Source organism: Eschrichtius robustus, unplaced genomic scaffold (genome assembly GCF_028021215.1).
Source record: "Eschrichtius robustus isolate mEscRob2 unplaced genomic scaffold, mEscRob2.pri scaffold_814, whole genome shotgun sequence".
NCBI classification, from domain to species: Eukaryota; Metazoa; Chordata; class Mammalia; order Artiodactyla; family Eschrichtiidae; genus Eschrichtius; species Eschrichtius robustus.
This window is the reverse complement of record NW_027175695.1, coordinates 12,556-34,599: the sequence shown is the minus strand read 5'-3', so window position 1 is coordinate 34,599 and position 22,044 is coordinate 12,556. Positions and strand designations below refer to the sequence as shown.

The following is a 22,044-nucleotide window of genomic DNA, read 5'->3' as shown; positions in this document are numbered from 1 at the left end:
GGAGTGGGATTGCTGGATCATAGGGGACCTCTCCTTTGGCCTCTTTCAACCTCAACCCCTCCTCCCCCCACCCCCGCCGCCACACACACCTGAGACCGGATGGTTTCTCCCGACGAGAGGCGATGTATGTCTCTGGGGCAGTAGAATGCCCCCACCCCATTCGGACCCCGCCTAGCCCCTGTGGCGCGCTCCGTTTCTGTTGTTCTCTTGCCTGCCTCCTACCCACCGCCCCCAGTCCCAACCCACTGGTTAGCCTGACCACCTTGCCGCGCAGCACAGCAGTCTGGCGCCCTCACCCGCCACCCCACCGCGAAGGGGTCCTCTCCCACCATCTTCCTCGCCCCACAGCCCACTCACACACCCCGCCCTTCCCCCCAGCCTGCAGGCTCGGGCCCCTCTCCCCGCCACCTTCCCCTTGTATCCCAGGCCCGACTGTCACATGTCCTGCCCGGAAGTCTCACTTCCGCCAGTGCTCCTCAGACGCACTCCTACTCCAGGCCCACCCCGCCCCCTGATCTGACCCACCCGTACACACGTGCCGGGCCAGGTGCTGCCACCACCCCAAGCTTCTGCTGAGCCCCTGCCTGAGGGGCCAGCCGCTCTCCCGGGCCAGGTCCCCGCCAGCCCAACACCTCCCGCTCCTGCCCGCGCTCCACCCAGACACCCCAGGCCCTTCCTCGCACCTCCCAGCACGCGGCCCACCGCCGCCCTCTCTCCATGGGGTCGTTCTGCTCCGTTCCCTAACCCGCGTGGGGTGGCCACCGACCACGGCCACAAACACCTTCATCCCACACTGTCAGCCACCCCCACGGCACCGGCAAGGGCGTTCAGGAAACCTGCTGCGGTGGTGCGAAGCACCCGTCTGCCCACCGGTGCTCCGTTCCACAGGGGATCCGGCTTTGTTAGAAGGCACCGCCTGTGACACCGCCGTCGCCGTCGGCGCTGCCGCCGCTGTCGCCGTGGGGGAAAAGCAGTGCTGATGGAGAGTCCAAACACAGGCGGGGGCGTTTGCTCGTGGCCACGGCCACGGCGGGGAGAGGCGCGGCCCCGGCCACTCGTGTTTGGGGCTGAGGCAAGCGTCCGGAAAGGAAGACACGGGACGTCGAAGGCCTCGAGTGGGCGCGCGCCAGTGCGGCCAAAAGGTTTGGCCGGGGAGGCAGGGTGGAGGTTGCCTGGCAGGGCTTGGGCTGGAGGTGCAGGGCACCGGGCGGCTCTTGTCGGGGCGCCGAGGCCGCGGAGCAAGCGTGGCCTAAAAGTGGGATGTGGACGGTGGGAGGTAGAGAGGCTTCCCTGACCGGGAATCGAACCCGGGCCGCGGCGGTGAGAGCGCCGAATCCTAACCACTAGACCACCAGGGAGCGTCAGGCTCTACCACTGCTCCTTCTGGACCCATAGCACCCGCTCGGCGCCACCTTGGCGCCAAGACCCGGCCTTTCCAAGTCCAGCCACGCGCCGCCCCTGGCAATCCACGTGTCCTACCGTCCTTCCTGCTTGCAGCGCCCTCAGAACACTGCGCGCCTGCTTCTCGCACACACGAGAAAAGCCGCTGGGGCCAGCTAGCTCCCTGCTCCCAGCTCTCCCTCACAGGCCCCCGGCCGGCCGGCCGCCCGTGGAGCTCGGTAAAAGGTCAGCCCGCTGCGTTGGCCGGGAATCGAACCCGGGTCAACTGCTTGGAAGGCAGCTATGCTCACCACTATACCACCAACGCTGCACAGCCCGGGCCGCCCCGAGACGCCGGCACCGGGCTCGCCCGAGCGCACTCTCGTCGCCGCCGCCTTCTCCTCCTCCTCCTCCTCCTCCTCCTCCTCCTGCTCCTCCTTCTCTTCGACTCCTCCTCCTTCTCTTCCTCCTCCTACTCCCCTTTCTCTTCCCCGTCCTCCTCCTCCTCCTCCTCCTCCTCCTCCTCCTCCTCCTCAGCCGCCGCCGCTTGGAGCAGCCCTGCCCCGACGCCCCGCCGGCCGGCAGCTCTGTGACGTCACAGGCGCCACCAAGGCCCCCCGGCGCCCCACCCGCGCCAGCCCTACGAAGCTGCCCTAGGCCGCCGGCCCGACCGCCTCAGGGGGGCGCTCTCGCTGCCTTGCTGCTCCAGGGCCCTCCGCTCCACGCCGCGGCCCGCCCCCGCCCCCGCCCCGCCCCGCCCCGCTCCCGGGGCACGCGTCTTCCAGCCCCCGGCTGGCCAAAGCCCTTCTCCACCGGGCGCTGGGCCAGGCCACTTCCCGCACCGACAGGGCACGCCACTCATCCGCCTCCCACCCGTCCCGGCAGCTGTGCACCTATGCCGCTGTGGATAGCTGCGCAGCTGTGCGTCGCGACGCAAGGAGCCCACTGAGACAGCCACTTTGGGCGGGCCGCAATGTCATCGGGCGCTTGTGGGGTCCAGAGGAGGCCCTCGCTCGGCCCTGGCGACTGAGCGCCCGGCGAGGAGGAAGGGCTGGGCGGCTGGAGGGGGGCGAGGGTGGGCAGGCTGGGCACGCGCTGGCGCCCTGCGCCTCGCTGGAGGGCGGAGGGCGGAGGGCGGAGGGAGGAGAAGAAGGGCCCTTGGGAGCCAGGCGGCAGGACAGAGAGCGGCGCCAGCCACCAAAAGAGGGCGTGTTGCCTCCCCGTCGGGGAATCGAACCCCGGTCTCCCGCGTGACAGGCGGGGATACTCACCACTATACTAACGAGGACGGCGGCCACCGCCCCCGCGCCCGGCCGCTCTCGGGCTGCCTGCCGACGCCTCCCCCTGCCCTCCGGCCCCCTGCCCACCACGGGCGCCCGGCACGTGCCCGACCCGACCCAACGCCACACCAACCGCGCCCTCCAAAGCAGCAGCCCCCGACCCCGACAGGGACCCGGACCCGCGTGGCCCTGAAAACTCCGAGTGCGCGCTGCCTATTGCCTCCGACGCGGGGATCGCGCCGGGTGGAGGGGGCCCGAGACGCAAAGCAAGGCTGCGAGGAGGGGGTGGGCGCGCGCCGGGCCATGGCCGGCGAGGAGACGCGCGGGTGGGGGCCGGCGGCAGGGGGCTGGCCCGACGCGGCCCGGCTGCGTCCGGGGCCAGGGCTGGGCGAGGGCGCCACCGCGGCGCAGCCAGGCGCGTCGTCTGGCCGTGCTCCCCGTCGGCCGCCGCGCGCCCGCTCCGTCGCTCACCCAGACGGCCGCGCGCCTGGCGCGGAGCACCGCGTCCCGCCAAGGGCACCGGGGTTCGCGTCGCCTCGGGTCCCAGCCAGCCGAGCGGCCACGCGCACGCCCAGGCCCGCCGTCAGGATGGCCGAGCGGTCTAAGGCGCTGCGTTCAGGTCGCAGTCTCCCCTGGAGGCGTGGGTTCGAATCCCACTCCTGACAAGCCAGCCTTTTGGCCCGCCCGACAAACGCACCCGGCCCTACGGCAGCGCTTTACTGCCTTCCAGTCCGTTCGCGCCTTGCACTCTTGCGGCCTCTCCGAACTCCGGCCCGGACATCCACGCCTCTCAGACGCGGGACCTTCTCAGCCACGGCCGCGGGCCTGGCAGAAACGGCGCACTAGGAACCCTCCGGCGACTGGCTTTCCGGACAAACGCCCTCCCCGCCAGCTCCTAAGCCCCCTCCTACCTGCACCCACACCAGAAAAACCTTCAGTCCTTCGCAGCCCATCTTCCCTCACCTGCTTGCGGCTGCTGCTGCTGGTGCTTTTCCTGCCTGCCTGCCTGCCTGCCTTCGTCCCTCCCTCCCACTCCCACTCCCACGCTCCACCCCGCCCCCACCGCCACACGCAGAACGGCCGCGTGTGGAAAGCCCTCCACGCCTGGCCCGCCCTCCGACTTCGGCCTGGTGAACAGCGGACTCGCTCTCACAGCCTTTCTTCCACTTCCGCCACCAGCAGCTCTCCCTCTTTCCAACATCCTGTCCTTCCCGCCAGCCCCAACGGCCCGCCTGCCCATTCCATTCCCTCCACAGCCACACCGTCTTGCCGGCCTGTGGTGCGTGCCCTCGGTGCTTTTTCGCCTTGGGACCTTGGCCGGACCACACCTGCCTGCCTGCCTGCCTGCCTGCCTGCCTGCCTGCTGGGCCGCGTGCAGCCCAGCCTCCTGCTGGCCAGCCAACAGGGGGCCCTCCCTGCACGGGGCCTGGCGCAGGAGTCGCTCCCGGGAACGGTGCTCCAGTGAGTAGTGAGCGGAAGCCCTGGATGCCCTGTCACCCACCACAGACGTCCGGCCCCCAGCCCGGGCCACCCACCTCGGCGCCACAGCGCAAGTCCCTCGGGGAAGCCGCTGCTCCGGCCGGACCCAACCACACCCTGGCGCGCTCCCTCCCTCACCGGGCTGTCCGCGAGCCAGCAGCCAGTCTGCCACAGTGCTTCTCCTCACAACCAACGCAGCAGAGCGGGACCCCGCGGGAGAGGGGTGGGCCAGAGCGCAGAAGCGAGGCTCAGACACCTTTGGTCTTGTGGCCTGAGCGCCGCTCGGCGACGGCGGCGGCGGCGGCGGCGGCGGCGGTGCCCGGCGTCCATCTCCCACGCTCGCGGTCCCTGCACAGCCCCGAGCTCCGACCCCTGCCCCCGCCCGCCCTCGCACGCCCCGCACCAGCAAGAAAGCCAGCCGCCAGAGGGACTGTGCGTCGGGGCCGGGCGGCTGCTGAGAGGAACGTCGGCGCTCGGCCGCAGCGGCCACGCCTCGCCTGCCCTGACTGGGATTCGGGCGCGGGCCAGGCCGCTTGGGCTCCTGGCTTCCTCTGGCGACACCGACAGTCTCGCGGCGGCCGTGGACGGCAGAGAAAGCGCAGGACGGGCCGAGCACGCCTGCGTCCCTCCGTCCCTCGGTGCTTCCGACCGCCTCGCGCCCTGGGGTCGCCAGCGTGCCCGGAGCCTCTCATTCAGGTGGCCCGTCGGCCTCCTGCTCAAATGGAGCACATGCCCACGGGGCGAGCAGTGACCAGGGTCCGGCGGTTGGCGGCGAGCGCCGCTGGGGCAGCGCCGGGGGCCGGCGGCCACCGGTGCATGGGTGGTTCAGTGGTAGAATTCTCGCCTGCCACGCGGGAGGCCCGGGTTCGATTCCCGGCCCATGCAGCCGCAGCGTCCCCTTTTGGTTCCCGCAGCCCCACAGCGGAGCTGGGCTTCCCCGCTGCCACACTCAAGGCACCGGTCGTGCAACAGCTCGCTCACCACCGCACCTTCCGGCCCCTGTCCTTCCCACGCAGACGCCCCCACCCCACACACACCCGGGAGCCAGGCCTCCGGGACCTGACACCTTGCGGGCTCAGCCACTCTTACGCCCAGACCCCTTCCTTGTCCTTGTTCTCGTCCTTACCCCGACCCCGCTTGTGTCACGCTTTTCACTGTGAGGAACACCCCACACTGGCACCCGCACAGCCCAACCTCTTCACCTTTCGCCACGTTTCCAAGCTCTCTGCCTCACTCTGCCCGCACTTCGAGAGTTATACTATGTTTGCACAACCAGGAGCAAGGAAGTTGCCACCTCTGGGAGTGATACATCCCACTTTCCTGGACAGTCCCCAAAGCGTTCACTTGCACGAGGAGTTCAAAAGAAGTCCACACCATCATCGCAGACTGCACTCTAGATTCATGTTCTGACCCTCGACAGAAATACGTTTCCAACACCGGCCCGCTCCTCCACCACTACTGCCACCACCACCATCAGCACGACAAACACCAGCCCCTCCCCTGAACCTCTGCTCCCACCAACAGCATCAGCCCTCGGGACAGCACCACCGGCACCACCACCTCAGCCTCCACCCTACTCCCACAGACACCCCCATCCCACCCCCTATCTCCCCGCTTTTTCCCCCGATCCTTTCCAAATCCTACGTTGTCAAGGATCCTGCCCTTGCCTCTGTCCCGTTGCCCTCCTTTTTTTCCCCTTCGTCGTCTTCTCCTTTTCGCAGCAGTACGGTTGACTTACAATACTGTGTGACTTTCAGGTGTACAGCCAAGTGATTCAGTTATATGTCCTTTTCCAGGTTATTTTCCGTTATACGTTATCACGACATATGAATACAGTTCCCTGTGCTGTACAGTAAATCCTTGTTGCTTCTGTGCTTTATGTCCAGTATTTCCTCTCTGTTAATCGCAGCTCCGGATTTTTCCCTGCCCTACACTTTCCCCTTGGGTAACGAACAGTGTGTTTTCTATGTCTGTGGGTCTGTTTCTCTTTGGCACATACATTCGTTTGTAGTACGGTTTAGATTCCACATATCTTTGTGCTCCTCTGCCTGACTTACGTCGCGAAGTGTAATATACTCTAGGTCCATCCTTACTGGTGCAAATGGCAATATCTCACTCTTTTGTATGGCTGAGGAATATTCCACAGTACGTACGTACCACGTCTTCCTGTGCCAGCCATCGGTTGATGGGCACTTGGGTTTTGTCCATGTCTTGGCTGTGGCCCGTAGTGCTGCTGTGAACATGGGGGGGTGCATGGATCTCTTCAAATGACAGTTTCTCTCCTTTGCCGATGTGTACCCACGATGGGGATTGCTGGATCATATGAGAGCTCATATTTCACCTATTTATTTAGTGTGTTGTTTTTATTTATGCATTTAATATTTATTTATTCGTTTACTTATAAGAACTAGTAGCTGCAATTTTGGAAGAAAAGTTGATTAACAGTATTGAGTTAGTTTCAGGTGCACAGCAAAGCGGATACTGTCTTCCATGTCTAATATTGTTTCAGGTTGCTTTCCATCACAGTTTACTACAGGATATTGAACATCATTCCCTGTGTTATTCTGGAAATCCTTGTTGCGTATGTCTTTTATATGAAGTACGGTGTATCTGTTCATCGCAGCTCCTACTTTATGTCTCCACCCCTCCCTTTCTCCTCGGGGAACCACCAGTGTGTTTTCTATGTCTGTGAGTCTGTTTCGCTTTGGCACATACATTCTTGTCTATTATGTTTTAGATTCCACGTATCTTTGTGCTTCTCTGTCAGACTTAACTTCACTAAGTGTAATATTCTCTAGGACCATCCTTATTGTGGCAAATGGCAATATTTCATTTTCGGAAATGGCTGAGTAATATTCCACAGTACATTTACACCGCATCTTTTTCTGTCAGCCAACCGTTGATGGGCACATGGGTTTTTTCCATGTCTTGGCTGCGGCACACAGTGCTGCTACAAAGACGGGGGTGCGTGGATCTCTTCAAACAACAGTTTTTCTCTTTGGCGGATGTGTACCCACGACGGGGATTGCTGGATCATCTGATGGCTCATGTTTCTCCTGTTTATTTTGTTCGTTGTTTTTATTTATTTATTTACTTACTTACTTATAAGTACTAGTACTTGTGGTTGAATAAGAAGAGTTGATTAACGATATTGAGTTCGTTTCAGGTGTACAGCAAAGGGGATACTGTTTTCCATGTCTAATATCGTTTCAGAGTGATTTCCATTACAGGTTATTGCAGGATATTGACTATCACTCCCTGTGTTATTCTGGAAATCCTTGTTGCTTATCTCCTTTATATGAACCACTGTGTATCTGTTCATCGAGCTCCTAATTTATCCCTCCACCCCTCCTTTTTAACTCGGGTAACCATCACTGTGTTTTCTAGGTCTGTGAGTCTGTTTCCGTTTTGCACAGAGATTCATTGGTAGTACGTTTTAGATTCCACATATCTTTGTGCTTCTCTGTCGGACCTACTTCACTAAGTGTAATACTCCCTGGGAGCATTCTTGTTGCGGCAAATGGCGATATTTCATTCTTTCTTATTAATGGCTGTGTAATATCCCATAGTACATATATACCACCTCTTCTTGTACTAGCCACCCGTTGATGGGCACTTGGGTATTTTTCCATGTCTTGGCTACTGCAAATAGTGCCGCTGTGAACATGGAGGTGCTTGTGCCTTTTTGCACTCTTGTTTCGTCATTTCCGGGTACGTACCCAGGAGTGGGATTGCTGGATCATAGGGGACCTCTCCTTTGGCCTCTTTCAACCTCAACCCCTCCTCCCCCCACCCCCGCCGCCACACACACCTGAGACCGGATGGTTTCTCCCGACGAGAGGCGATGTATGTCTCTGGGGCAGTAGAATGCCCCCACCCCATTCGGACCCCGCCTAGCCCCTGTGGCGCGCTCCGTTTCTGTTGTTCTCTTGCCTGCCTCCTACCCACCGCCCCCAGTCCCAACCCACTGGTTAGCCTGACCACCTTGCCGCGCAGCACAGCAGTCTGGCGCCCTCACCCGCCACCCCACCGCGAAGGGGTCCTCTCCCACCATCTTCCTCGCCCCACAGCCCACTCACACACCCCGCCCTTCCCCCCAGCCTGCAGGCTCGGGCCCCTCTCCCCGCCACCTTCCCCTTGTATCCCAGGCCCGACTGTCACATGTCCTGCCCGGAAGTCTCACTTCCGCCAGTGCTCCTCAGACGCACTCCTACTCCAGGCCCACCCCGCCCCCTGATCTGACCCACCCGTACACACGTGCCGGGCCAGGTGCTGCCACCACCCCAAGCTTCTGCTGAGCCCCTGCCTGAGGGGCCAGCCGCTCTCCCGGGCCAGGTCCCCGCCAGCCCAACACCTCCCGCTCCTGCCCGCGCTCCACCCAGACACCCCAGGCCCTTCCTCGCACCTCCCAGCACGCGGCCCACCGCCGCCCTCTCTCCATGGGGTCGTTCTGCTCCGTTCCCTAACCCGCGTGGGGTGGCCACCGACCACGGCCACAAACACCTTCATCCCACACTGTCAGCCACCCCCACGGCACCGGCAAGGGCGTTCAGGAAACCTGCTGCGGTGGTGCGAAGCACCCGTCTGCCCACCGGTGCTCCGTTCCACAGGGGATCCGGCTTTGTTAGAAGGCACCGCCTGTGACACCGCCGTCGCCGTCGGCGCTGCCGCCGCTGTCGCCGTGGGGGAAAAGCAGTGCTGATGGAGAGTCCAAACACAGGCGGGGGCGTTTGCTCGTGGCCACGGCCACGGCGGGGAGAGGCGCGGCCCCGGCCACTCGTGTTTGGGGCTGAGGCAAGCGTCCGGAAAGGAAGACACGGGACGTCGAAGGCCTCGAGTGGGCGCGCGCCAGTGCGGCCAAAAGGTTTGGCCGGGGAGGCAGGGTGGAGGTTGCCTGGCAGGGCTTGGGCTGGAGGTGCAGGGCACCGGGCGGCTCTTGTCGGGGCGCCGAGGCCGCGGAGCAAGCGTGGCCTAAAAGTGGGATGTGGACGGTGGGAGGTAGAGAGGCTTCCCTGACCGGGAATCGAACCCGGGCCGCGGCGGTGAGAGCGCCGAATCCTAACCACTAGACCACCAGGGAGCGTCAGGCTCTACCACTGCTCCTGCTGGACCCATAGCACCCGCTCGGCGCCACCTTGGCGCCAAGACCCGGCCTTTCCAAGTCCAGCCACGCGCCGCCCCTGGCAATCCACGTGTCCTACCGTCCTTCCTGCTTGCAGCGCCCTCAGAACACTGCGCGCCTGCTTCTCGCACACACGAGAAAAGCCGCTGGGGCCAGCTAGCTCCCTGCTCCCAGCTCTCCCTCACAGGCCCCCGGCCGGCCGGCCGCCCGTGGAGCTCGGTAAAAGGTCAGCCCGCTGCGTTGGCCGGGAATCGAACCCGGGTCAACTGCTTGGAAGGCAGCTATGCTCACCACTATACCACCAACGCTGCACAGCCCGGGCCGCCCCGAGACGCCGGCACCGGGCTCGCCCGAGCGCACTCTCGTCGCCGCCGCCTTCTCCTCCTCCTCCTCCTCCTCCTCCTGCTCCTCCTTCTCTTCGACTCCTCCTCCTTCTCTTCCTCCTCCTACTCCCCTTTCTCTTCCCCGTCCTCCTCCTCCTCCTCCTCCTCCTCCTCCTCAGCCGCCGCCGCTTGGAGCAGCCCTGCCCCGACGCCCCGCCGGCCGGCAGCTCTGTGACGTCACAGGCGCCACCAAGGCCCCCCGGCGCCCCACCCGCGCCAGCCCTACGAAGCTGCCCTAGGCCGCCGGCCCGACCGCCTCAGGGGGGCGCTCTCGCTGCCTTGCTGCTCCAGGGCCCTCCGCTCCACGCCGCGGCCCGCCCCCGCCCCCGCCCCGCCCCGCCCCGCTCCCGGGGCACGCGTCTTCCAGCCCCCGGCTGGCCAAAGCCCTTCTCCACCGGGCGCTGGGCCAGGCCACTTCCCGCACCGACAGGGCACGCCACTCATCCGCCTCCCACCCGTCCCGGCAGCTGTGCACCTATGCCGCTGTGGATAGCTGCGCAGCTGTGCGTCGCGACGCAAGGAGCCCACTGAGACAGCCACTTTGGGCGGGCCGCAATGTCATCGGGCGCTTGTGGGGTCCAGAGGAGGCCCTCGCTCGGCCCTGGCGACTGAGCGCCCGGCGAGGAGGAAGGGCTGGGCGGCTGGAGGGGGGCGAGGGTGGGCAGGCTGGGCACGCGCTGGCGCCCTGCGCCTCGCTGGAGGGCGGAGGGCGGAGGGCGGAGGGAGGAGAAGAAGGGCCCTTGGGAGCCAGGCGGCAGGACAGAGAGCGGCGCCAGCCACCAAAAGAGGGCGTGTTGCCTCCCCGTCGGGGAATCGAACCCCGGTCTCCCGCGTGACAGGCGGGGATACTCACCACTATACTAACGAGGACGGCGGCCACCGCCCCCGCGCCCGGCCGCTCTCGGGCTGCCTGCCGACGCCTCCCCCTGCCCTCCGGCCCCCTGCCCACCACGGGCGCCCGGCACGTGCCCGACCCGACCCAACGCCACACCAACCGCGCCCTCCAAAGCAGCAGCCCCCGACCCCGACAGGGACCCGGACCCGCGTGGCCCTGAAAACTCCGAGTGCGCGCTGCCTATTGCCTCCGACGCGGGGATCGCGCCGGGTGGAGGGGGCCCGAGACGCAAAGCAAGGCTGCGAGGAGGGGGTGGGCGCGCGCCGGGCCATGGCCGGCGAGGAGACGCGCGGGTGGGGGCCGGCGGCAGGGGGCTGGCCCGACGCGGCCCGGCTGCGTCCGGGGCCAGGGCTGGGCGAGGGCGCCACCGCGGCGCAGCCAGGCGCGTCGTCTGGCCGTGCTCCCCGTCGGCCGCCGCGCGCCCGCTCCGTCGCTCACCCAGACGGCCGCGCGCCTGGCGCGGAGCACCGCGTCCCGCCAAGGGCACCGGGGTTCGCGTCGCGTCGGGTCCCAGCCAGCCGAGCGGCCACGCGCACGCCCAGGCCCGCCGTCAGGATGGCCGAGCGGTCTAAGGCGCTGCGTTCAGGTCGCAGTCTCCCCTGGAGGCGTGGGTTCGAATCCCACTCCTGACAAGCCAGCCTTTTGGCCCGCCCGACAAACGCACCCGGCCCTACGGCAGCGCTTTACTGCCTTCCAGTCCGTTCGCGCCTTGCACTCTTGCGGCCTCTCCGAACTCCGGCCCGGACATCCACGCCTCTCAGACGCGGGACCTTCTCAGCCACGGCCGCGGGCCTGGCAGAAACGGCGCACTAGGAACCCTCCGGCGACTGGCTTTCCGGACAAACGCCCTCCCCGCCAGCTCCTAAGCCCCCTCCTACCTGCACCCACACCAGAAAAACCTTCAGTCCTTCGCAGCCCATCTTCCCTCACCTGCTTGCGGCTGCTGCTGCTGGTGCTTTTCCTGCCTGCCTGCCTGCCTGCCTTCGTCCCTCCCTCCCACTCCCACTCCCACGCTCCACCCCGCCCCCACCGCCACACGCAGAACGGCCGCGTGTGGAAAGCCCTCCACGCCTGGCCCGCCCTCCGACTTCGGCCTGGTGAACAGCGGACTCGCTCTCACAGCCTTTCTTCCACTTCCGCCACCAGCAGCTCTCCCTCTTTCCAACATCCTGTCCTTCCCGCCAGCCCCAACGGCCCGCCTGCCCATTCCATTCCCTCCACAGCCACACCGTCTTGCCGGCCTGTGGTGCGTGCCCTCGGTGCTTTTTCGCCTTGGGACCTTGGCCGGACCACACCTGCCTGCCTGCCTGCCTGCCTGCCTGCCTGCCTGCCTGCCTGCCTGCCTGCCTGCCTGCTGGGCCGCGTGCAGCCCAGCCTCCTGCTGGCCAGCCAACAGGGGGCCCTCCCTGCACGGGGCCTGGCGCAGGAGTCGCTCCCGGGAACGGTGCTCCAGTGAGTAGTGAGCGGAAGCCCTGGATGCCCTGTCACCCACCACAGACGTCCGGCCCCCAGCCCGGGCCACCCACCTCGGCGCCACAGCGCAAGTCCCTCGGGGAAGCCGCTGCTCCGGCCGGACCCAACCACACCCTGGCGCGCTCCCTCCCTCACCGGGCTGTCCGCGAGCCAGCAGCCAGTCTGCCACAGTGCTTCTCCTCACAACCAACGCAGCAGAGCGGGACCCCGCGGGAGAGGGGTGGGCCAGAGCGCAGAAGCGAGGCTCAGACACCTTTGGTCTTGTGGCCTGAGCGCCGCTCGGCGACGGCGGCGGCGGCGGCGGCGGCGGTGCCCGGCGTCCATCTCCCACGCTCGCGGTCCCTGCACAGCCCCGAGCTCCGACCCCTGCCCCCGCCCGCCCTCGCACGCCCCGCACCAGCAAGAAAGCCAGCCGCCAGAGGGACTGTGCGTCGGGGCTGGGCGGCTGCTGAGAGGAACGTCGGCGCTCGGCCGCAGCGGCCACGCCTCGCCTGCCCTGACTGGGATTCGGGCGCGGGCCAGGCCGCTTGGGCTCCTGGCTTCCTCTGGCGACACCGACAGTCTCGCGGCGGCCGTGGACGGCAGAGAAAGCGCAGGACGGGCCGAGCACGCCTGCGTCCCTCCGTCCCTCGGTGCTTCCGACCGCCTCGCGCCCTGGGGTCGCCAGCGTGCCCGGAGCCTCTCATTCAGGTGGCCCGTCGGCCTCCTGCTCAAATGGAGCACATGCCCACGGGGCGAGCAGTGACCAGGGTCCGGCGGTTGGCGGCGAGCGCCGCTGGGGCAGCGCCGGGGGCCGGCGGCCACCGGTGCATGGGTGGTTCAGTGGTAGAATTCTCGCCTGCCACGCGGGAGGCCCGGGTTCGATTCCCGGCCCATGCAGCCGCAGCGTCCCCTTTTGGTTCCCGCAGCCCCACAGCGGAGCTGGGCTTCCCCGCTGCCACACTCAAGGCACCGGTCGTGCAACAGCTCGCTCACCACCGCACCTTCCGGCCCCTGTCCTTCCCACGCAGACGCCCCCACCCCACACACACCCGGGAGCCAGGCCTCCGGGACCTGACACCTTGCGGGCTCAGCCACTCTTACGCCCAGACCCCTTCCTTGTCCTTGTTCTCGTCCTTACCCCGACCCCGCTTGTGTCACGCTTTTCACTGTGAGGAACACCCCACACTGGCACCCGCACAGCCCAACCTCTTCACCTTTCGCCACGTTTCCAAGCTCTCTGCCTCACTCTGCCCGCACTTCGAGAGTTATACTATGTTTGCACAACCAGGAGCAAGGAAGTTGCCACCTCTGGGAGTGATACATCCCACTTTCCTGGACAGTCCCCAAAGCGTTCACTTGCACGAGGAGTTCAAAAGAAGTCCACACCATCATCGCAGACTGCACTCTAGATTCATGTTCTGACCCTCGACAGAAATACGTTTCCAACACCGGCCCGCTCCTCCACCACTACTGCCACCACCACCATCAGCACGACAAACACCAGCCCCTCCCCTGAACCTCTGCTCCCACCAACAGCATCAGCCCTCGGGACAGCACCACCGGCACCACCACCTCAGCCTCCACCCTACTCCCACAGACACCCCCATCCCACCCCCTATCTCCCCGCTTTTTCCCCCGATCCTTTCCAAATCCTACGTTGTCAAGGATCCTGCCCTTGCCTCTGTCCCGTTGCCCTCCTTTTTTTCCCCTTCGTCGTCTTCTCCTTTTCGCAGCAGTACGGTTGACTTACAATACTGTGTGACTTTCAGGTGTACAGCCAAGTGATTCAGTTATATGTCCTTTTCCAGGTTATTTTCCGTTATACGTTATCACGACATATGAATACAGTTCCCTGTGCTGTACAGTAAATCCTTGTTGCTTCTGTGCTTTATGTCCAGTATTTCCTCTCTGTTAATCGCAGCTCCGGATTTTTCCCTGCCCTACACTTTCCCCTTGGGTAACGAACAGTGTGTTTTCTATGTCTGTGGGTCTGTTTCTCTTTGGCACATACATTCGTTTGTAGTACGGTTTAGATTCCACATATCTTTGTGCTCCTCTGCCTGACTTACGTCGCGAAGTGTAATATACTCTAGGTCCATCCTTACTGGTGCAAATGGCAATATCTCACTCTTTTGTATGGCTGAGGAATATTCCACAGTACGTACGTACCACGTCTTCCTGTGCCAGCCATCGGTTGATGGGCACTTGGGTTTTGTCCATGTCTTGGCTGTGGCCCGTAGTGCTGCTGTGAACATGGGGGGGTGCATGGATCTCTTCAAATGACAGTTTCTCTCCTTTGCCGATGTGTACCCACGATGGGGATTGCTGGATCATATGAGAGCTCATATTTCACCTATTTATTTAGTGTGTTGTTTTTATTTATGCATTTAATATTTATTTATTCGTTTACTTATAAGAACTAGTAGCTGCAATTTTGGAAGAAAAGTTGATTAACAGTATTGAGTTAGTTTCAGGTGCACAGCAAAGCGGATACTGTCTTCCATGTCTAATATTGTTTCAGGTTGCTTTCCATCACAGTTTACTACAGGATATTGAACATCATTCCCTGTGTTATTCTGGAAATCCTTGTTGCGTATGTCTTTTATATGAAGTACGGTGTATCTGTTCATCGCAGCTCCTACTTTATGTCTCCACCCTTCCCTTTCTCCTCGGGGAACCACCAGTGTGTTTTCTATGTCTGTGAGTCTGTTTCGCTTTGGCACATACATTCTTGTCTATTATGTTTTAGATTCCACGTATCTTTGTGCTTCTCTGTCAGACTTAACTTCACTAAGTGTAATATTCTCTAGGACCATCCTTATTGTGGCAAATGGCAATATTTCATTTTCGGAAATGGCTGAGTAATATTCCACAGTACATTTATACCGCATCTTTTTCTGTCAGCCAACCGTTGATGGGCACATGGGTTTTTTCCATGTCTTGGCTGCGGCACACAGTGCTGCTACAAAGACGGGGGTGCGTGGATCTCTTCAAACAACAGTTTTTCTCTTTGGCGGATGTGTACCCACGACGGGGATTGCTGGATCATCTGATGGCTCATGTTTCTCCTGTTTATTTTGTTCGTTGTTTTTATTTATTTATTTACTTACTTACTTATAAGTACTAGTACTTGTGGTTGAAGAAGAAGAGTTGATTAACGATATTGAGTTCGTTTCAGGTGTACAGCAAAGGGGATACTGTTTTCCATGTCTAATATCGTTTCAGAGTGATTTCCATTACAGGTTATTGCAGGATATTGACTATCACTCCCTGTGTTATTCTGGAAATCCTTGTTGCTTATCTCCTTTATATGAACCACTGTGTATCTGTTCATCGAGCTCCTAATTTATCCCTCCACCCCTCCTTTTTAACTCGGGTAACCATCACTGTGTTTTCTAGGTCTGTGAGTCTGTTTCCGTTTTGCACAGAGATTCATTGGTAGTACGTTTTAGATTCCACATATCTTTGTGCTTCTCTGTCGGACCTACTTCACTAAGTGTAATACTCCCTGGGAGCATTCTTGTTGCGGCAAATGGCGATATTTCATTCTTTCTTATTAATGGCTGTGTAATATCCCATAGTACATATATACCACCTCTTCTTGTACTAGCCACCCGTTGATGGGCACTTGGGTATTTTTCCATGTCTTGGCTACTGCAAATAGTGCCGCTGTGAACATGGAGGTGCTTGTGCCTTTTTGCACTCTTGTTTCGTCATTTCCGGGTACGTACCCAGGAGTGGGATTGCTGGATCATAGGGGACCTCTCCTTTGGCCTCTTTCAACCTCAACCCCTCCTCCCCCCACCCCCGCCGCCACACACACCTGAGACCGGATGGTTTCTCCCGACGAGAGGCGATGTATGTCTCTGGGGCAGTAGAATGCCCCCACCCCATTCGGACCCCGCCTAGCCCCTGTGGCGCGCTCCGTTTCTGTTGTTCTCTTGCCTGCCTCCTACCCACCGCCCCCAGTCCCAACCCACTGGTTAGCCTGACCACCTTGCCGCGCAGCACAGCAGTCTGGCGCCCTCACCCGCCACCCCACCGCGAAGGGGTCCTCTCCCACCATCTTCCTCGCCCCACAGCCCACTCACACACCCCGCCCTTCCCCCCAGCCTGCAGGCTCGGACCCCTCTCCCCGCCACCTTCCCCTTGTATCCCAGGCCCGACTGTCACATGTCCTGCCCGGAAGTCTCACTTCCGCCAGTGCTCCTCAGACGCACTCCTACTCCAGGCCCACCCCGCCCCCTGATCTGACCCACCCGTACACACGTGCCGGGCCAGGTGCTGCCACCACCCCAAGCTTCTGCTGAGCCCCTGCCTGAGGGGCCAGCCGCTCTCCCGGGCCAGGTCCCCGCCAGCCCAACACCTCCCGCTCCTGCCCGCGCTCCACCCAGACACCCCAGGCCCTTCCTCGCACCTCCCAGCACGCGGCCCACCGCCGCCCTCTCTCCATGGGGTCGTTCTGCTCCGTTCCCTAACCCGCGTGGGGTGGCCACCGACCACGGCCACAAACACCTTCATCCCACACTGTCAGCCACCCCCACGGCACCGGCAAGGGCGTTCAGGAAACCTGCTGCGGTGGTGCGAAGCACCCGTCTGCCCACCGGTGCTCCGTTCCACAGGGGATCCGGCTTTGTTAGAAGGCACCGCCTGTGACACCGCCGTCGCCGTCGGCGCTGCCGCCGCTGTCGCCGTGGGGGAAAAGCAGTGCTGATGGAGAGTCCAAACACAGGCGGGGGCGTTTGCTCGTGGCCACGGCCACGGCGGGGAGAGGCGCGGCCCCGGCCACTCGTGTTTGGGGCTGAGGCAAGCGTCCGGAAAGGAAGACACGGGACGTCGAAGGCCTCGAGTGGGCGCGCGCCAGTGCGGCCAAAAGGTTTGGCCGGGGAGGCAGGGTGGAGGTTGCCTGGCAGGGCTTGGGCTGGAGGTGCAGGGCACCGGGCGGCTCTTGTCGGGGCGCCGAGGCCGCGGAGCAAGCGTGGCCTAAAAGTGGGATGTGGACGGTGGGAGGTAGAGAGGCTTCCCTGACCGGGAATCGAACCCGGGCCGCGGCGGTGAGAGCGCCGAATCCTAACCACTAGACCACCAGGGAGCGTCAGGCTCTACCACTGCTCCTTCTGGACCCATAGCACCCGCTCGGCGCCACCTTGGCGCCAAGACCCGGCCTTTCCAAGTCCAGCCACGCGCCGCCCCTGGCAATCCACGTGTCCTACCGTCCTTCCTGCTTGCAGCGCCCTCAGAACACTGCGCGCCTGCTTCTCGCACACACGAGAAAAGCCGCTGGGGCCAGCTAGCTCCCTGCTCCCAGCTCTCCCTCACAGGCCCCCGGCCGGCCGGCCGCCCGTGGAGCTCGGTAAAAGGTCAGCCCGCTGCGTTGGCCGGGAATCGAACCCGGGTCAACTGCTTGGAAGGCAGCTATGCTCACCACTATACCACCAACGCTGCACAGCCCGGGCCGCCCCGAGACGCCGGCACCGGGCTCGCCCGAGCGCACTCTCGTCGCCGCCGCCTTCTCCTCCTCCTCCTCCTCCTCCTCCTCCTCCTGCTCCTCCTTCTCTTCGACTCCTCCTCCTTCTCTTCCTCCTCCTACTCCCCTTTCTCTTCCCCGTCCTCCTCCTCCTCCTCCTCCTCCTCCTCCTCCTCCTCCTCCTCCTCCTCCTCAGCCGCCGCCGCTTGGAGCAGCCCTGCCCCGACGCCCCGCCGGCCGGCAGCTCTGTGACGTCACAGGCGCCACCAAGGCCCCCCGGCGCCCCACCCGCGCCAGCCCTACGAAGCTGCCCTAGGCCGCCGGCCCGACCGCCTCAGGGGGGCGCTCTCGCTGCCTTGCTGCTCCAGGGCCCTCCGCTCCACGCCGCGGCCCGCCCCCGCCCCCGCCCCGCCCCGCCCCGCTCCCGGGGCACGCGTCTTCCAGCCCCCGGCTGGCCAAAGCCCTTCTCCACCGGGCGCTGGGCCAGGCCACTTCCCGCACCGACAGGGCACGCCACTCATCCGCCTCCCACCCGTCCCGGCAGCTGTGCACCTATGCCGCTGTGGATAGCTGCGCAGCTGTGCGTCGCGACGCAAGGAGCCCACTGAGACAGCCACTTTGGGCGGGCCGCAATGTCATCGGGCGCTTGTGGGGTCCAGAGGAGGCCCTCGCTCGGCCCTGGCGACTGAGCGCCCGGCGAGGAGGAAGGGCTGGGCGGCTGGAGGGGGGCGAGGGTGGGCAGGCTGGGCACGCGCTGGCGCCCTGCGCCTCGCTGGAGGGCGGAGGGCGGAGGGCGGAGGGAGGAGAAGAAGGGCCCTTGGGAGCCAGGCGGCAGGACAGAGAGCGGCGCCAGCCACCAAAAGAGGGCGTGTTGCCTCCCCGTCGGGGAATCGAACCCCGGTCTCCCGCGTGACAGGCGGGGATACTCACCACTATACTAACGAGGACGGCGGCCACCGCCCCCGCGCCCGGCCGCTCTCGGGCTGCCTGCCGACGCCTCCCCCTGCCCTCCGGCCCCCTGCCCACCACGGGCGCCCGGCACGTGCCCGACCCGACCCAACGCCACACCAACCGCGCCCTCCAAAGCAGCAGCCCCCGACCCCGACAGGGACCCGGACCCGCGTGGCCCTGAAAACTCCGAGTGCGCGCTGCCTATTGCCTCCGACGCGGGGATCGCGCCGGGTGGAGGGGGCCCGAGACGCAAAGCAAGGCTGCGAGGAGGGGGTGGGCGCGCGCCGGGCCATGGCCGGCGAGGAGACGCGCGGGTGGGGGCCGGCGGCAGGGGGCTGGCCCGACGCGGCCCGGCTGCGTCCGGGGCCAGGGCTGGGCGAGGGCGCCACCGCGGCGCAGCCAGGCGCGTCGTCTGGCCGTGCTCCCCGTCGGCCGCCGCGCGCCCGCTCCGTCGCTCACCCAGACGGCCGCGCGCCTGGCGCGGAGCACCGCGTCCCGCCAAGGGCACCGGGGTTCGCGTCGCCTCGGGTCCCAGCCAGCCGAGCGGCCACGCGCACGCCCAGGCCCGCCGTCAGGATGGCCGAGCGGTCTAAGGCGCTGCGTTCAGGTCGCAGTCTCCCCTGGAGGCGTGGGTTCGAATCCCACTCCTGACAAGCCAGCCTTTTGGCCCGCCCGACAAACGCACCCGGCCCTACGGCAGCGCTTTACTGCCTTCCAGTCCGTTCGCGCCTTGCACTCTTGCGGCCTCTCCGAACTCCGGCCCGGACATCCACGCCTCTCAGACGCGGGACCTTCTCAGCCACGGCCGCGGGCCTGGCAGAAACGGCGCACTAGGAACCCTCCGGCGACTGGCTTTCCGGACAAACGCCCTCCCCGCCAGCTCCTAAGCCCCCTCCTACCTGCACCCACACCAGAAAAACCTTCAGTCCTTCGCAGCCCATCTTCCCTCACCTGCTTGCGGCTGCTGCTGCTGGTGCTTTTCCTGCCTGCCTGCCTGCCTGCCTTCGTCCCTCCCTCCCACTCCCACTCCCACGCTCCACCCCGCCCCCACCGCCACACGCAGAACGGCCGCGTGTGGAAAGCCCTCCACGCCTGGCCCGCCCTCCGACTTCGGCCTGGTGAACAGCGGACTCGCTCTCACAGCCTTTCTTCCACTTCCGCCACCAGCAGCTCTCCCTCTTTCCAACATCCTGTCCTTCCCGCCAGCCCCAACGGCCCGCCTGCCCATTCCATTCCCTCCACAGCCACACCGTCTTGCTGGCCTGTGGTGCGTGCCCTCGGTGCTTTTTCGCCTTGGGACCTTGGCCGGACCACACCTGCCTGCCTGCCTGCCTGCCTGCCTGCCTGCCTGCCTGCCTGCCTGCCTGCCTGCCTGCCTGCCTGCCTGCCTGCCTGCTGGGCCGCGTGCAGCCCAGCCTCCTGCTGGCCAGCCAACAGGGGGCCCTCCCTGCACGGGGCCTGGCGCAGGAGTCGCTCCCGGGAACGGTGCTCCAGTGAGTAGTGAGCGGAAGCCCTGGATGCCCTGTCACCCACCACAGACGTCCGGCCCCCAGCCCGGGCCACCCACCTCGGCGCCACAGCGCAAGTCCCTCGGGGAAGCCGCTGCTCCGGCCGGACCCAACCACACCCTGGCGCGCTCCCTCCCTCACCGGGCTGTCCGCGAGCCAGCAGCCAGTCTGCCACAGTGCTTCTCCTCACAACCAACGCAGCAGAGCGGGACCCCGCGGGAGAGGGGTGGGCCAGAGCGCAGAAGCGAGGCTCAGACACCTTTGGTCTTGTGGCCTGAGCGCCGCTCGGCGACGGCGGCGGCGGCGGCGGCGGCGGTGCCCGGCGTCCATCTCCCACGCTCGCGGTCCCTGCACAGCCCCGAGCTCCGACCCCTGCCCCCGCCCGCCCTCGCACGCCCCGCACCAGCAAGAAAGCCAGCCGCCAGAGGGACTGTGCGTCGGGGCCGGGCGGCTGCTGAGAGGAACGTCGGCGCTCGGCCGCAGCGGCCACGCCTCGCCTGCCCTGACTGGGATTCGGGCGCGGGCCAGGCCGCTTGGGCTCCTGGCTTCCTCTGGCGACACCGACAGTCTCGCGGCGGCCGTGGACGGCAGAGAAAGCGCAGGACGGGCCGAGCACGCCTGCGTCCCTCCGTCCCTCGGTGCTTCCGACCGCCTCGCGCCCTGGGGTCGCCAGCGTGCCCGGAGCCTCTCATTCAGGTGGCCCGTCGGCCTCCTGCTCAAATGGAGCACATGCCCACGGGGCGAGCAGTGACCAGGGTCCGGCGGTTGGCGGCGAGCGCCGCTGGGGCAGCGCCGGGGGCCGGCGGCCACCGGTGCATGGGTGGTTCAGTGGTAGAATTCTCGCCTGCCACGCGGGAGGCCCGGGTTCGATTCCCGGCCCATGCAGCCGCAGCGTCCCCTTTTGGTTCCCGCAGCCCCACAGCGGAGCTGGGCTTCCCCGCTGCCACACTCAAGGCACCGGTCGTGCAACAGCTCGCTCACCACCGCACCTTCCGGCCCCTGTCCTTCCCACGCAGACGCCCCCACCCCACACACACCCGGGAGCCAGGCCTCCGGGACCTGACACCTTGCGGGCTCAGCCACTCTTACGCCCAGACCCCTTCCTTGTCCTTGTTCTCGTCCTTACCCCGACCCCGCTTGTGTCACGCTTTTCACTGTGAGGAACACCCCACACTGGCACCCGCACAGCCCAACCTCTTCACCTTTCGCCACGTTTCCAAGCTCTCTGCCTCACTCTGCCCGCACTTCGAGAGTTATACTATGTTTGCACAACCAGGAGCAAGGAAGTTGCCACCTCTGGGAGTGATACATCCCACTTTCCTGGACAGTCCCCAAAGCGTTCACTTGCACGAGGAGTTCAAAAGAAGTCCACACCATCATCGCAGACTGCACTCTAGATTCATGTTCTGACCCTCGACAGAAATACGTTTCCAACACCGGCCCGCTCCTCCACCACTACTGCCACCACCACCATCAGCACGACAAACACCAGCCCCTCCCCTGAACCTCTGCTCCCACCAACAGCATCAGCCCTCGGGACAGCACCACCGGCACCACCACCTCAGCCTCCACCCTACTCCCACAGACACCCCCATCCCACCCCCTATCTCCCCGCTTTTTCCCCCGATCCTTTCCAAATCCTACGTTGTCAAGGATCCTGCCCTTGCCTCTGTCCCGTTGCCCTCCTTTTTTTCCCCTTCGTCGTCTTCTCCTTTTCGCAGCAGTACGGTTGACTTACAATACTGTGTGACTTTCAGGTGTACAGCCAAGTGATTCAGTTATATGTCCTTTTCCAGGTTATTTTCCGTTATACGTTATCACGACATATGAATACAGTTCCCTGTGCTGTACAGTAAATCCTTGTTGCTTCTGTGCTTTATGTCCAGTATTTCCTCTCTGTTAATCGCAGCTCCGGATTTTTCCCTGCCCTACACTTTCCCCTTGGGTAACGAACAGTGTGTTTTCTATGTCTGTGGGTCTGTTTCTCTTTGGCACATACATTCGTTTGTAGTACGGTTTAGATTCCACATATCTTTGTGCTCCTCTGCCTGACTTACGTCGCGAAGTGTAATATACTCTAGGTCCATCCTTACTGGTGCAAATGGCAATATCTCACTCTTTTGT

General features: G+C 64.1%; 15 non-coding genes across 15 annotated transcripts; 6 read left to right on the top strand and 9 right to left on the bottom strand.

The window, feature by feature from the left end:
• Window positions 1–1,286: 1,286 nt before the first annotated feature.
• Window positions 1,287–1,358, bottom strand: TRNAE-CUC (transfer RNA glutamic acid (anticodon CUC)). Its single transcript has one exon. It is a non-coding gene; the product is annotated as a tRNA-Glu (tRNA).
• A 278-nt stretch (window positions 1,359–1,636) lies between these two features.
• Window positions 1,637–1,708, bottom strand: TRNAG-UCC (transfer RNA glycine (anticodon UCC)). Its single transcript has one exon. It is a non-coding gene; the product is annotated as a tRNA-Gly (tRNA).
• Window positions 1,709–2,596: 888 nt separating this feature from the next.
• On the bottom strand, window positions 2,597–2,668 carry TRNAD-GUC (transfer RNA aspartic acid (anticodon GUC)). Its single transcript has one exon. It is a non-coding gene; the product is annotated as a tRNA-Asp (tRNA).
• A 574-nt stretch (window positions 2,669–3,242) lies between these two features.
• Window positions 3,243–3,325, top strand: TRNAL-CAG (transfer RNA leucine (anticodon CAG)). Its single transcript has one exon. It is a non-coding gene; the product is annotated as a tRNA-Leu (tRNA).
• Window positions 3,326–4,953: 1,628 nt separating this feature from the next.
• Window positions 4,954–5,024, top strand: TRNAG-GCC (transfer RNA glycine (anticodon GCC)). Its single transcript has one exon. It is a non-coding gene; the product is annotated as a tRNA-Gly (tRNA).
• A 4,123-nt stretch (window positions 5,025–9,147) lies between these two features.
• On the bottom strand, window positions 9,148–9,219 carry TRNAE-CUC (transfer RNA glutamic acid (anticodon CUC)). The gene has a single exon. It is a non-coding gene; the product is annotated as a tRNA-Glu (tRNA).
• Window positions 9,220–9,497: 278 nt separating this feature from the next.
• Window positions 9,498–9,569, bottom strand: TRNAG-UCC (transfer RNA glycine (anticodon UCC)). The gene has a single exon. It is a non-coding gene; the product is annotated as a tRNA-Gly (tRNA).
• An 873-nt stretch (window positions 9,570–10,442) lies between these two features.
• Window positions 10,443–10,514, bottom strand: TRNAD-GUC (transfer RNA aspartic acid (anticodon GUC)). The gene has a single exon. It is a non-coding gene; the product is annotated as a tRNA-Asp (tRNA).
• Window positions 10,515–11,088: 574 nt separating this feature from the next.
• Window positions 11,089–11,171, top strand: TRNAL-CAG (transfer RNA leucine (anticodon CAG)). The gene has a single exon. It is a non-coding gene; the product is annotated as a tRNA-Leu (tRNA).
• Window positions 11,172–12,820: 1,649 nt separating this feature from the next.
• On the top strand, window positions 12,821–12,891 carry TRNAG-GCC (transfer RNA glycine (anticodon GCC)). Its single transcript has one exon. It is a non-coding gene; the product is annotated as a tRNA-Gly (tRNA).
• A 4,123-nt stretch (window positions 12,892–17,014) lies between these two features.
• On the bottom strand, window positions 17,015–17,086 carry TRNAE-CUC (transfer RNA glutamic acid (anticodon CUC)). The gene has a single exon. It is a non-coding gene; the product is annotated as a tRNA-Glu (tRNA).
• Window positions 17,087–17,364: 278 nt separating this feature from the next.
• Window positions 17,365–17,436, bottom strand: TRNAG-UCC (transfer RNA glycine (anticodon UCC)). Its single transcript has one exon. It is a non-coding gene; the product is annotated as a tRNA-Gly (tRNA).
• Window positions 17,437–18,336: 900 nt separating this feature from the next.
• TRNAD-GUC (transfer RNA aspartic acid (anticodon GUC)) lies at window positions 18,337–18,408 on the bottom strand. Its single transcript has one exon. It is a non-coding gene; the product is annotated as a tRNA-Asp (tRNA).
• Window positions 18,409–18,982: 574 nt separating this feature from the next.
• On the top strand, window positions 18,983–19,065 carry TRNAL-CAG (transfer RNA leucine (anticodon CAG)). The gene has a single exon. It is a non-coding gene; the product is annotated as a tRNA-Leu (tRNA).
• Window positions 19,066–20,734: 1,669 nt separating this feature from the next.
• Window positions 20,735–20,805, top strand: TRNAG-GCC (transfer RNA glycine (anticodon GCC)). Its single transcript has one exon. It is a non-coding gene; the product is annotated as a tRNA-Gly (tRNA).
• Window positions 20,806–22,044: the final 1,239 nt, after the last annotated feature.